The sequence below is a fragment of the Anomaloglossus baeobatrachus genome, chromosome 4 (genome assembly GCF_048569485.1).
Source record: "Anomaloglossus baeobatrachus isolate aAnoBae1 chromosome 4, aAnoBae1.hap1, whole genome shotgun sequence".
In the NCBI taxonomy this organism is placed as follows: Eukaryota; Metazoa; Chordata; class Amphibia; order Anura; family Aromobatidae; genus Anomaloglossus; species Anomaloglossus baeobatrachus.
The window spans coordinates 70166241-70180131 of NC_134356.1; positions in this window are offsets into that span (position 1 = coordinate 70166241).

The following is a 13891-nucleotide window of genomic DNA, read 5'->3' on the forward strand; positions in this document are numbered from 1 at the left end:
CTATATCACAGTCCATCCTCTTTGTAATTTTTGGACTCTCTCTGAATTCATAGGCTTTCCCAATTTTGGAGGCAAAATGTTTTAAATATTGTACTAGAATTGAATCAGAGTACCTCCTCTACATGTGTTCCAGGGAGTATTGCAGTCCCTCCTTTTATTTTTTTGCAGACCTTGCACTTAGTGCATTGTCTGTGTGGGTAGTAATCCCACTCCCTAACAATTTACCAGCATGTGTATGATGCCCTCTTTTATGTCTAATACAGGGTGTGTCGGTGTCGCCCTCTTCCTTCTAATTTTTGTCATTCCTTTCATTGGCTGCGTAGGCTTTGTGAGTTTTAGAGTCCCTCCTTCATAAATTAAACAGGATGTGACTATGTAACAGACACCAAATGGCCAGATAAGGTAGTAAAATATTAAAATTACATTTACTGGTGACTGTTTTTTTATCATTGGAATCAATGAGAAAGAACAAAAATGCAGCAAAACCGCTTCATGTGTACAAAGCCCAAGGGGTGGAGGAGGCGCTTTTTCTCGCTTTATAAATTTGCCTCAGGCCTGTTTCACACGTCAGTGAAAAACACAGACATTTTTTACTGACGTGTTAAAATTGGCACACGTGGGTTGTCCATGTGCAATCCGTGATCCGTGCTCTATGATACGGCATTGCACATGGAGATAAACTCACCTGTCCCCGCTCCTGCTGTCCGTCATGCTGAACTCTTCGGCTCTGCTGTGTTTCTGGCTGGCGCAGACCCCCACTGCAGCTACTTCCGGGTCGGCTGTGCTTGCATACATGAATACATGAGCAGCCAGAAGGGCCTGAGACAAGCAGCACTGGAGAAGGTGAGTTAAAAATGCTTTGTATTATCAATGTATGTGTTTTTCTGGTATGTGTTTCATGGATCACACCTTAGGCCTGTTTCACACGTCAATGATTCTGTTAAGTTTGTGCTTTTTTTTCTACGTACCAGAATCACTGACATACGCAGACCCATTATAATCAATGGGTCTGCTCACACATCAGTGATTTTTCACTGAACGTTTCTCCGTGCAGCGTACCCGCGTGTCCGTGATTGCCGCACGGAGTCATGTCCATTTTTTTCTGGCATCACTGATGTCCCACGGACCACGCCGTGGTGTGATCCGTGAAACAAGTGCCAGAAAAAAACGTGCATATAAAATAAAAATCATTTTTACTCACCCGGCTTCAGCGGCGCTCTCTGCAGCCTGTTCTGCGTGCTGCTTCTGAGCTGGCTCATTACTGTTGTACATATTCATGAATGCACGACACAGCCGACCCGGAAGCAGCTGCTGCGGGGGTCAGCGCCGGCCGGATGCTGCACCGCGGGAGCGTTCAGCACCATGGAGAGCGGGAGCGGGCACATGTGCGTTGCGTTAATCTCTATGTGCAATCACGGACCACAGAAAACGGAGCCCCGATTGCACTTAGACAACCCACGTGTGCCATGAATCACGGCACACGGAGGGACATGTGCGTGTTTTACACGTCAGTCAAGAACGTCTGTGTTTTTTCACTGACGTGTGAAACGGGCCTTAGTGTGGTCCATGGGACATCAGTGATGCCAGAAAAAAACGGACATGTCTCCGTGCGGAGCACACGGACATGCATGTGCGCCGCACAGAGACACAGTCAGTGAAAAATCCCTGATGTGTGAGCAGACCCATTTTAATGATTCTTACGTATAAAACCTGTTACATATGTACCAGAATCACTGACATCTGAAACAGGCTTTACATATGTGGCACCCCAGGACCTGGTCGCCACAACAGCATTTCCCCTCCAAAGGGTTAATGCTGAGCCTGGAGGTAATTGGGAGGTCTATTGGCCAGTAAGTTTAACATCCAACGCAGTTCTCCCTCAGGCCAGCAGGGGGAGCGCTGAACCTGGAGTTCCAGGGAGCATTCCTTAAGTCTGGCCTGAGGGACGAGTTAGTGGTCAGTCTGTAGAGAGAAGTCATAGCAAGCAGACGCAGAGTAGTGCTGTCCTGTGGAACTGAGGCCTAGAGCTGGAGCAGCTTGGCCCAGTGAAACAGGAGGAGCAGAGAGGCACAGAAGAGACTGGGACATCGGAGTCTGTGGCCACCAGGGCCTAAAATACTCCCTGGTAGCCGAATCCGAAGGGCAGGAGAGCTGCAAGCACCTGGCCCATAAACAGCCCGAAGGTACAGCTGCATCATCAGGGGCCCGGTGTGGACTCCAGCAGAGAAGCACCAGAGAGGGCCTGTGCAGCCTACCACAGAGGGAAAGGGACGTACCACCGGTCCCAGCAGCAAGAGGGCCATTGCTAAATCCAGAGAGCAGGGTCCTATCACAGTAAGGAAAAGAACAGGAGTAGGCCTCATACTCATCTGGCCAAAACGACATCTCAGTTACTTCCAGGCCGGCCGGAGCCCTCTACCACCTGTAACGGTCTCCCAGGACTAACCGTTTGTGAAGTAAAAGAGGAGAAGGTAAAGAGACTGTTGTTTGTGCCTGTTTCTTTCACTGCCTGTCGGCCCTGCACCATGTTATCCACACAACACCATAGACTCTCACGAGCACCAACAGTGTCCCCGGGGCACCGCTCCACCTGTGGGGAGCAGTACCACCATTGCTGCCATATCATCACCCCGGAGGCCTCACACAGCAGCGGTGGCTTAATAGCCGCAAACCACAGGTGGCGTCACGAAATAAAAACTTTAATTACTCCCAAGTCACCAGCCATTTTAACTGACACCCACCAGGGCCACGGAGCCGGGCTCCGCCACCACTGACGACCCCCGGACTAGTCCGGCCCGGCACCGGGTGTCCCATAGCCCTGGGGTGGGCGAGTCACATACAAGTCACATACAAAAAGGAATGTTTCCTAACATTTTTTCCAGTAAAATCCATATGATATTTGGTTTGGTATGTTTTTTTTGTTAGTCTGTAAAAGTTACCAGCAGCCACCTGGGTGTCAGAGACGGGTCTAGGCATCTTTCTCAAGCTGTTTCCATTCCATTTGAGCCCTTTTTCCATCCATTTGAGCAATTTTACTTGCCCTCAGACCTCCTGGCAGGGTCTGCCAGAATAAATGCTTGAGTTTCGGATTGACTTCCATTAAGGGGGCTTTACACGCAATGACATATCTAACAATATGTCGTTGGGGTCACGGAATTTGTGACGCACAGCCGGCCTTGTTAGCGATGTCATTGCGTGTAACAGCTCTGAGCAACTGTTAACGATCAAAAATACTCACCTACTCGTTGATCGTTGACATGCCGTTCATTTTCAAAATCTCGTTGGTCGTTGTGGACGTAGGTTGTTTGTCGTTCCTGAGGCAGCACACATCGCTACGTGTGACACCCCAGGAACGACGAACAACAGCTTACCTGCGTCCTGCCGGCAATGAGGTGGGAGTGTTGATAATGCGGCTGCTCTCTGCCCCTCCACTTCTATTGGATGCCTGCCGTGTGACGTTGCTATGATGCCGCGCGAACCGCCCCCTTAGAAAAGAGGTGGTTCGCCGGCCACGCGACGTCGCTGGGAAGCTAAGTCCATGTGACAGGGCCTAGCGATATACGCCTCAGGCAGCGATTTGCCCGTGACGCACAAACGACGGGGGCGGGTGCTTTCACGAGCGACATCACTAGCGATGTCGCTGCGTGTAAAGCAGCCTTTACACTCGTTATTCGAGATGAGCACTCAAGCATTCTGATTTGCTCGATTTGAGTACTGAGCACATTTTAGTGCGCGCTCATCACTAGCAATTACAATATAAACACTGACTACCTTGTGTTAAAAAAACAAACCTGGAAATCTTGTCTCAGAGTACTGATACCACCAGGGATGACAAATCCAAATGAGAAACATGGGACTTCCTCGGTTAGGATTCCGTTGAATTAAAGTTCGGCTGCTGTCAAAATCTAAGACGTCTGTACAAAGTTAGATTCAATTGAGGTGACAGGTAACAACCTGCTGTGAAGGATTTCAAAAGCCTCTAGTGACTTAAGATGTGGTCACATACACTGCAGTTGTCCTGTTGCTCAAAGCTAACTTGAGCCCATCTGGTGCAGATCAGTCTTGTCACCGTACAAATGCCACCCATGATATGAGAGGCTCTGACACAGAATATTGTGTGACTTACGAAAAGAAAATTACGTGGAATTGCGTCTTCTTTCTACAGACGAAAATATGAGACATGTCTAAGGCTATTTGTGTAAAGGAGTTAAAACATCTAAAGAGAATAAACCAAGATTAAAGAAAAAGATACAAATAAAATCTCAACTAAAAAGGCTTTATAAAGGTTTCCCGTACTGTATTTATTCAACTATATTCTTGATAGAGAAAGAACCCTACCGTTCATCGGATCGTAGGCTGTGGACCATGTATAACCGATAGCTTGGAGTCCTCTTTAGGTCGGTGTCCATCTGTATCCAAGAATAACATCTGTCCTCTGTCATCTGATGTTGAGCTAATGAACGGCACAAGAGGCGCTTTACGTGTTGGTTCTTCACTGGGGACCTCTGTATGATTCAAGGAAACAGCTTTGAGTGAAATCATTTAGTAAGCCTTTTCTCAAGCATTTTATGAAAACAGACCTCGCTGAGTCCACAGGAGAAGATCTTTGTCTTAATTAGACAAGTGAATCCATCTGCTCAGCATTGCTTACCAGCAAACACACAAAGAGAGAGAAATATAGGTACATATGAAATATACAGATATGGATGGGAAAGTTATATATCATATTTTTCGTATTATAAGACACCCCAGATTATAAGACGCACCCTAAATTTAGAGCAAAAAAAAAGTTAAAAAAGGGGGTCCGTTTTATAATCCAGTGGAGTCTTACCGGAAGGTGGGCGGCAGCTGTGGGGGAGCAGGGTCACAGGAGGCAGGGGAGGTGCTGGAGTAGGATAATGCTGCAGGCGCTGCGGCGGGTGTCCCAGATGCACTGTTGGCGGTGCGAGCTTCAAATAAATAGCGCCTGAAGTCAGAGCGTGCGCAGATTGAGCTCTCGGCACAATGACAAGCCGATAGCTCATCTGTGCATGTGCCACCTCCGGGCACCATTTTCCTTAAAGGGAACCTGTCACATACAAAATGCATTCTGACCTATCAGCAGATGCATGTGTGCCCTAATTACACCTCCCTACCCATCCCTGTGTTGCAAAAACTGTGCAATATGAAAGTAAAAAAAAACGTTTTATTACTTCCATATTTCCTATGTAAATAGCAGAGCTCGTTGCCCCATGGGCGTCGCATCACCTTGAGGGCATTTGCATACTTTCCATGGTATCACATGTGCGATGTCCCCCATCGCTCCTTCAGAATCTTGCGAGTGTTTGCATTTAACATTCCCGCAGCCTTTTCCGGCTGTTCACTTGCCGGCTTCAGAAGCACTCTGCGCATGATCAGACTCTTGTGATCATGCGCAGAGCGCGTCTGAAACTGACAACGAGCACCCGGAAAAGGCCTGCGGGAATTGGGTAAGTGCGCACGCGCGGAATTCTGAAGGAGCGATACATGGGCTTGACACCATGGAAAGTATGCAAATGCCCACAGGGCGATGCGACGTCCATGGGGCAACGAGCTCTGCTATTAACATAGGAAATATGGAAGTAATAAAATGTTTTTTATTACTTTCATATTACACAATTTTACAACATAGGGACGGCTAGGGAGGTGTACTTAGGGCACACACGCATCTGCTGATAGGTCAGAATGCATTTTGTATGTGACAGGTTCCCTTCAAGTCCATTGCTGGGAGATCAATGGGCTGGAGGTGTCATGTGCTCAGATGAGATTTTGAGGCGAGAGTTAAAAAAAGGGGGTCTGTTTTATAATACTGTGGAGTCTTACCGGAGGGTGGGCGGCAGCTGTGGTGGAGCAGGGTCACAGGAGACAGGGGCGGTGCTGGAGTAGGGTAATGCTGCAGGTGCTGCGGCGGGTGTCCCAGATGAACTGTTGGCGGTGCGAGTTTCAAATAAATAGCACCTGAAGTCAGAGCGTGCGCAGCTTGAGCTCTCGGCACAATGACAAGCCGATATCTCATCTGTGCACGTGCCACTGTGGCGCCCTGGCCTAGCCAGGTCGTCACAGATAACACACAAACACTCCACCCCCATTAGACAGGGACACCAGCCAAACACAAAACCCTTGTTGCCTCCCTCCAGTGTCTGATGTCCACACCAGGTTGGGCGGAGCCAAGTGGTTGGCCCCACCCACCAAGGAGTTCACAGGCCTGGAGGCGGGAAAAGTGGCAGATCAGTTTAGGAGGTTGAAGTGAGAGGAGCAAGCACTTGGGTGTCTGGGTTTGTGGCCCAGGCACTGACAGCAAGGTTGGCAGACGGTTGTGGCCGTCTGCAGGAGTGGTGAAGCAACGCGGAACCGTAGAACCGGGGTCGGGCGACGGCCCGCCGGTACCGACCGGGGAGCGAAGTGAAGCCAGCACACACAGGCAGGGCCATCGGACCCCGACCAGGCTTGGAGCCGCTGACAATAGTCAAATCCGAATGTGACCGGAACCCCAGGGGTTTCCTAACAGCAAAAGTCCCGATTGAAGGCAACCACCCACACCGTGAGGGTATACAGCTACCGCCTAAGGCTAGAGACCCAAGGGCCAGCGCCTGCGGGCAAACGGGCTCCTCCGGTACTCATACACTGGGGAGCGGACTACCGTTGGGGATCCATAGTAGTCAAACGAGAACATCAAGGTGCAGGGAAAGACAGCCGCCCTCACCTGTCCGGGGAGAGACACTGCAGCCGGCTGTGGGACCCGTCCATCCAGCCGTTTGGTTTACCGAGGACTTTGTGCATCTCTTGCTGAGTGAGTACACCCATGCCATCCGGCACCCCACCGCGCTGTCCCTGCAACCCTGCACCTCACCGACCCTGCCTCCCCGTCACATCATCGGGCCCCGGGACCACCGACCCTTACCCACGGAAGGAAAAAACAACATCCCAGCTGCTCCCTACCATCGCTCCCGGGATCCCTGTCGCCAGCAGCGGTGGTGCCCATCTTCACCACGACCCGTGGGTGGCGTCACGGACTAAATCCCCCAAACTAACCACCCCTTTCACTCACGGGTGAGGAGCGCCGCTCGAGTCCCCGGATCCGGCCCACCGCTCGAGCCACCGAGCAGCCACAGCAGCGCCGGACCCGAGCGTTAGCGTGAGCGCAGCAGCGGCGGCACCCTCCCCGCCCGCGACACCACCTCCGGGCACCATTTTCCTTGAAGGGAACCTGTCCCATACAAAATGCATTCTGACCTATCAGCAGATGCATGTGTACCCTAATTACACCTCCCTACCCATCCCTGTGTTGCAAAAACTGTAATATGAAAGTAATAAAAAACGTTTTATTACTTCCATATTTCCTAAGCCTTTTCCGGGTGTTCACTTGCCGGCTTCAGACGCACTCTGCGCATGATCAGACTCTTGTGATCATGCACAGAGCGCGTCTGAAACTAACAACGAGCTCCCGGAAAAGGCTTGCGGGAATTGGGTAAGTGCGCATGCGCGGAATTCTGAAGGAGCGATACATGGGCGTGACACCATGGAAAGTATGCAAATACCCACAGGGCGATGCAACGTCCATGAGGCAACGAGCTCTGCTATTAACATAGGAAATATGGAAGTAATAAAATGTTTTTTATTACTTTCATATTACACAATTTTACAACACAAGGACGGCTAGGGAGGTGTAATTAGGGCACACACGCATCTGCTGATAGGTCAGAATGCATTTTGTATGTGACAGGTTCCCTTCAAGTCCGTTGCTGGGAGATCAATGGGCTGGAGGCGTCATGTGCTCAGATGAGATTTTGAGGCGAGAGCTCCATCTGTGCATGCATTGACTACGGGCACCATTATTTGAAGCCCGTACCACTGACAGAGCATCTGGGATACCCGCCAGGCCACTCTACTTCACATAGCGAGCACAGCAATCGCATCCAGCACAGTCCCCGCATCCAGCACAGCCCCCACAGCCTGCACAGCACCCGCAGACAGTACAGTCTCCGCAGATGGCAGTTGTTCCTGAATTGCAGTGCAGTGTTAACCCTGACTCTCACAGCTATATTAGGTGAGTGACATTCGCCCTAACTTCATTTTAGCCCCACCCGGGTAAGACCCTAGCTTCGCCATTTGGCTTTCCAGTTCCCACAATCTAAACCTTTTCAAAGAAAATTCATCTTTTTTCATATGATTAACAGTGGAGAGCAGAATTGATGTTATGCAGCAGAGCATCTGTCTCCATTGTCAATCATAAAATATACAGTGTGTCCACCCATATATCCTGTCCACCGCCATTAACTTGAGAACGGCGGCAGCTATAGGCATAGAAGTGGTGTTTAGGTATAGTAAAGTATCCATGCGCTACACAATGAAACCACCTATAGTGGCACCTGGTGGAAAACAACGGAGTTAGCATTTTTATCTCGAAAAACAGAACGAGATAGAGAAAAAAAAGTGAATTACAAAGTTGTAGGGCATCATCAATTCAATACGAATCAGTACCTTGCATACAGAAATGCTATGATTAGAACGTGTAAATATCACAAGGATGCGGACGTGAAGCGATACCTCATGGAGACCTTCCTACAAGTCATTGGGTATGGTGGCTGCGTGGAGTGGCCTCCACGCTCACCTGACCTGACCCCATTGGACTTCTTTCTGTGAGGTCACATCAAACAGCAGGTGTATGTGTGGTGCCCTGGACAAGCCAGGACGTCACAGGTACTGCAACAATACACCCCACACCCTGGCTAGGCACATCAAAGTCAGACAAAAAATCCTTGTTGCCTCCCTCCAGGGGCTGATGTCCACACCAGGGGGTGGAGCCAGGTGGTTGGTGCCACCCACCGAGGAGTTCACAGTCCTGGAGGCGGGAAAAGGAAGTCAGAGTAGTGGAGTGTAGTTTGGAGAGTTGAAGAGTGAAGTGGTAGTGGAGCAGACTGACCGTGCCCGGGTGCGTGGCCCAGGCACATACAGCAAGGTTGGCAGACGGTGGTGACCATCTGCAGGAGGGGCTGATTGACGTGAACCGTAAGGACCGGGGACGGGCGGGGGCCCGCCAGTACCGGATCGGGGACCGAAGAGAAGCCAGCACCATTCGGCAGGACCTACGGACCCCGATCAGGCTTGGAGTCGCCGTAAAACCGGTCAAATCCGTTAGCGAAGGGAACCTCCGGGGTTTCCCAGCAGTCAAGACCTGATTGAAGGCAACCGGTCAAACCGTGAAGGAAAATACAGTCACCGCCAAGGCTACAGTTCCCAGGGCCAGAGCCTGCGGGCAAAAGGGGCTCCCTCAGCATCCATCCAAGCTGGGGAGTGGGTTACAGGTGGGAAGCCATCAGAACCGACAACATAACACAGGTGCATGGAAAGGCAGTCATCGCCAACCTACCGGGAGAAGAACCACCGCAGCCGTCTGTGGGACCCGTCCATCCAACCGTTTGTTTTATCGGAGACTTTGCATTCATCATTAGCTGAGTGAGTACCACCGTGCCGTGCGGCACCGCGCTGCCCCCGCGACCCTGCACCTCACCAGGCCCCGTAACCCACCTGCCATTCCTCCCTCACCGGGCCCCGGGACAACCAACCCCCCTACCCATGGAGGGGAAAAACAACATCTAAGCTGCTCCCTGTCATCGCTCCCGGGATCCCCGTCCAGAGCAGCGGTGGTGTCACAACCTCACCACAACCGTGGGTGGCGTCACGGACAATAAATCCCCAAAACCATTCCCCTTTTCACTCACGGGCGAGGAGCGCCGCTCGAGTCCCCGGATCCGGCCCACCGCTCGAGCCACCGAGCAGCCACAGCAGCGCCGGACCCGAGCGTTAGCGTGAGCGCAGCAGCGGCGGCACCCTCCCCGCCCGCGACACCACCTCCGGGCACCATTTTCCTTGATGGGAACCTGTCCCATACAAAATGCATTCTGACCTATCAGCAGATGCATGTGTACCCTAATTACACCTCCCTACCCATCCCTGTGTTGCAAAAACTGTAATATGAAAGTAATAAAAAACGTTTTATTACTTCCATATTTCCTAAGCCTTTTCCGGGTGTTCACTTGCCGGCTTCAGACGCACTCTGCGCATGATCAGACTCTTGTGATCATGCGCAGAGCGCGTCTGAAACTAACAACGAGCTCCCGGAAAAGGCTTGCGGGAATTGGGTAAGTGCGCATGCGCGGAATTCTGAAGGAGCGATACATGGGCGTGACACCATGGAAAGTATGCAAATACCCACAGGGCGATGCAACGTCCATGAGGCAACGAGCTCTGCTATTAACATAGGAAATATGGAAGTAATAAAATGTTTTTTATTACTTTCATATTACACAATTTTACAACACAAGGACGGCTAGGGAGGTGTAATTAGGGCACACACGCATCTGCTGATAGGTCAGAATGCATTTTGTATGTGACAGGTTCCCTTCAAGTCCGTTGCTGGGAGATCAATGGGCTGGAGGCGTCATGTGCTCAGATGAGATTTTGAGGCGAGAGCTCCATCTGTGCATGCATTGACTACGGGCACCATTATTTGAAGCCCGTACCACTGACAGAGCATCTGGGATACCCGCCAGGCCACTCTACTTCACATAGCGAGCACAGCAATCGCATCCAGCACAGTCCCCGCATCCAGCACAGCCCCCACAGCCTGCACAGCACCCGCAGACAGTACAGTCTCCGCAGATGGCAGTTGTTCCTGAATTGCAGTGCAGTGTTAACCCTGACTCTCACAACTATATTAGGTGAGTGACATTCGCCCTAACTTCATTTTAGCCCCACCCGGGTAAGACCCTAGCTTCGCCATTTGGCTTTCCAGTTCCCACAATCTAAACCTTTTCAAAGAAAATTCATCTTTTTTCATATGATTAACAGTGGAGAGCAGAATTGATGTTATGCAGCAGAGCATCTGTCTCCATTGTCAATCATAAAATATACAGTGTGTCCACCCATATATCCTGTCCACCGCCATTAACTTGAGAACGGCGGCAGCTATAGGCATAGAAGTGGTGTCTAGGTATAGTAAAGTATCCATGCGCTACACAATGAAACCACCTATAGTGGCACCTGGTGGAAAACAACGGAGTTAGCATTTTTATCTCGAAAAACAGAACGAGATAGAGAAAAAAAAGTGAATTACAAAGTTGTAGGGCATCATCAATTCAATACGAATCAGTACCTTGCATACAGAAATGCTATGATTAGAACGTGTAAATATCACAAGGATGCGGACGTGAAGCGATACCTCATGGAGACCTTCCTACAAGTCATTGGGTATGGTGGCTGCGTGGAGTGGCCTCCACGCTCACCTGACCTGACCCCATTGGACTTCTTTCTGTGAGGTCACATCAAACAGCAGGTGTATGTGTGGTGCCCTGGACAAGCCAGGACGTCACAGGTACTGCAACAATACACCCCACACCCTGGCTAGGCACATCAAAGTCAGACAAAAATCCTTGTTGCCTCCCTCCAGGGGCTGATGTCCACACCAGGGGGTGGAGCCAGGTGGTTGGTGCCACCCACCGAGGAGTTCACAGTCCTGGAGGCGGGAAAAGGAAGTCAGAGTAGTGGAGTGTAGTTTGGAGAGTTGAAGAGTGAAGTGGTAGTGGAGCAGACTGACCGTGCCCGGGTGCGTGGCCCAGGCACATACAGCAAGGTTGGCAGACGGTGGTGACCATCTGCAGGAGGGGCTGATTGACGTGAACCGTAAGGACCGGGGACGGGCGGTGGCCCGCCAGTACCGGATCGGGGACCGAAGAGAAGCCAGCACCATTCGGCAGGACCTACGGACCCCGACCAGGCTTGGAGTCGCCGTAAAACCGGTCAAATCCGTTAGCGAAGGGAACCTCCGGGGTTTCCCAGCAGTCAAGACCTGATTGAAGGCAACCGGTCAAACCGTGAAGGAAAATACAGTCACCGCCAAGGCTACAGTTCCCAGGGCCAGAGCCTGCGGGCAAAAGGGGCTCCCTCAGCATCCATCCAAGCTGGGGAGTGGGTTACAGGTGGGAAGCCATCAGAACCGACAACATAACACAGGTGCATGGAAAGGCAGTCATCGCCAACCTACCGGGAGAAGAACCACCGCAGCCGTCTGTGGGACCCGTCCATCCAACCGTTTGTTTTACCGGAGACTTTGCATTCATCATTAGCTGAGTGAGTACCACCGTGCCGTGCGGCACCGCGCTGCCCCCGCGACCCTGCACCTCACCAGGCCCCGTAACCCACCTGCCATTCCTCCCTCACCGGGCCCCGGGACAACCAACCCCCCTACCCATGGAGGGGAAAAACAACATCTAAGCTGCTCCCTGTCATCGCTCCCGGGATCCCCGTCCAGAGCAGCGGTGGTGTCACAACCTCACCACAACCGTGGGTGGCGTCACGGACAATAAATCCCTAAAACCATTCCCCTTTTCACTCACGGGCGAGGAGCGCCGCTCGAGTCCCCGGATCCGGCCCACCGCTCGAGCCACCGAGCAGCAAGCAAAGCAGCAGCAGTGCCATACCCGGGCGTGGTGAGCGCAGCGTCCCCTTCCCGCCCGCGACAACTTGGCGTCACGAACAGGATCTAACCGCTCTGCATTCTGGTAGAGGTGCGCCTTGTGACTGCCGGAGGTGTCCGGCCAAAAATTTTGAGAAGCCGCCATTTTGGGCGCGAAAAGTCCCCGCTCGAGCGTCTCCTCAAACAGTGGAGGCGCGAAAGCCAAAACCCCGCCCCTGTAGAGGAGGAGCCCGAAAAAGACTAAGGGGTACGGATGGCATCTGGCCACATGTAGCCCGCGGCTGTAAAGGCAGGGACACCAGGACTCTGCAGCCATACTGGGTTCCTGGAAAGCACCATTGCCGAGATGCACAGTCCAACCCACAACCCCGTAGTCCCCGCGCCAGGCACTGCGGCGTGGGTGAAGGACCGGACTGCCCCGCTGAGTAACCGTCTGCAGCCCTGCATGCAGCTGCTCCTGGAGGAGTGGGAGGCCAACATGGCGGACGTGGTGGCTGCTATGCAGAGACGCGAGGTGGAGGAAGATTTGGAGGAGCGGGTAAGGGACCCACGCCCCTGTATTCCCGAGGGATCGGCCACTGCGGCTGGGGGGCCTGGCCTGCACCCGCTCACCCTGCCGCCTCCCCCGCTACCCGCGTTAGTCGCTGACGCCCCGCCACTAGGCCCGCTACCCGCCCAACCGGTAGCGGTACCCTGCCCGTCCGCCCGAGCGGACCAACCGGCTGCAGACGCTCGGGGCCGCCCTGAACCGCTCCTCTGGGAGCTGCCGAGGCCGCGGCTCCTTAACGAAGATGTATCAGAGGCCCCGGCAGGGATCGCGCCAGGTTCCGTGCCCGAGCCCGGGACCGTGGCGTGGATGAAGGCCAGCGTAATTGAATTCAACCAACGCCAACAGAATCAGATATACCTCATGATGGAGCAGTGGACCAATGAGGGGGAAACGCTGGTTGCGACTGCCCCGATGTATGAGATGGGAGCCGACGTGACGGAGCCGGCGAGTGACCCACGCCTCCATGTCCCACAAGGACCGGCCACTGCGGCTGGGGGGCCCGGTCCGGTCTCGGCCCTCGTATCATTCCCGCCATTGCCCATGGGGCGCCTCAGTGTTGACCGACCTGACCTGCTGCTCCGTGCTACAACAGTAGAACCTGACGTGCTGAGTGCCGGAAACCCGGAGACTGCGGCAGCTGGTGGCAACCCGCCTGGTGCAGGGACAGATGATAATGACTCCGGCCCCGGCTCCGAGCCCACCTCTGAGTCCGAGAAGGCAAGTGAGCGTCTCCGCTACGAAGGAGGGCCGGTGGTTTTCTATAGCCCGCGCACCGGTGGAAATGGATACCGGGCACCCCTCTCCCAACAGGCCTGTCACTGCATGTTCGAAATGTTAGTAGCAGAGGA